A 1,278-nucleotide genomic window follows, 5' to 3' on the forward strand; every position below is an offset into this window, starting at 1 on the left:
GTCCAGCCACCGCCGCTGCTCTGCACCGCAGCGAAGCCGCAGCTGCGGGCAGGAGGATCCCGGTGGGCACCAGCCCCGGCATCGCCCTGTGCCCACGCCGGCCATCGCAGCTCTCCACCCAGTGCAAGCACCCACGTTTCTCGCCCAAGCACCCAGCGGGCGATTTAGCGGGACACAACACCCGGCAGCACCAGGAAACCACCAGGGACGAGCAGTAAATCCCCGACCCCAGCATCGCCCGGAGCTGCCCCCCAAGCGGGGTGCTCCCCAGCGTGCTCCTACCTTGTGTCCACGCTCGGGCGCTTGTTTGTGCTTTCACTGCCGGCACACCCCAGGCTGGTGGCTTAAAGGATTTTCCTATAATAACCTCCAAATCCCTCTCCTGGGCAGTAAGCTGCAGACCTGGGCCCCTTCCTAGGTACAGAGCGCTCCACCGCGCTCTGCTCGCTCGCTGCTTTGCATATGCTCGTATCAAACTGGATTTCCCCCCACCTGACCCAGACCAGTGCTTAAAAAGCCCTAGAACCCCTTGAATTTCATTTCCCCTTGTCTGCGAGGTCTATCCCCGGCCTCACCCACGGATTTTACATACTCTCGCTCGCAATCCTGACGTGAGCTTTCCGCACGCTTCGGCGTCCTCCCCGCGCAGAGGCTGAGCAGCCCCTGCGTCCTGCCCAGAGCAGCCGCCGCCTTGGCCGGGCAATGAGCCACTGCCCGGTGCGGACGTGGCTCCGCTCGGCACGCGGCGCTGCCGGAGGCTTCGCCCCAGCACCCCCACACCCCGGCCCCTCGCTGCTGCTGGGGCTGGTGCAAAGGGGGCCAGGCTGGGGACGGGTGCTGGGGGTGGCGGTGACGGACCCCTGCCCCGGCAAATTCCCCACCACCACCGTGCCCACGGGGTGCTGAATGCCCCCGAGCTGTACCTGAGAAAAAAACCCACTCAAAACCGTCCCCAGGGCATGTCCCCTGGAGCAGGGGGGGCTTATTCAGTCATGCAAATGAATTTCAGTAGTGGCTCTGCTCCCCCCCGTGACAAATCTCTCCCGGAGAGGATTTCTGCTGGCAGACAGGGCCCCCCTGGGTACCCACAGGCTGCTATTTCACACTGTCTTGTTTCACTTCTCTTTTTGGATTTCACAGTAAAAAGCAGATAAAGTTGGAAACCAGCAACTGCAGCAGCTTTCAAGGTTACAGGCAGCAGCAGCGGCAGAAAGAGCAGGTTCCTCTGCCCGAAAAGCCCCTGCCCGTGACGGGGGGGGTTTGCTTGCAGCTGCACAG

Source organism: Egretta garzetta, unplaced genomic scaffold (assembly GCF_000687185.1).
Source record: "Egretta garzetta isolate BGI_Z169 unplaced genomic scaffold, ASM68718v1 scaffold223, whole genome shotgun sequence".
Classification (NCBI taxonomy): domain Eukaryota; kingdom Metazoa; phylum Chordata; class Aves; order Pelecaniformes; family Ardeidae; genus Egretta; species Egretta garzetta.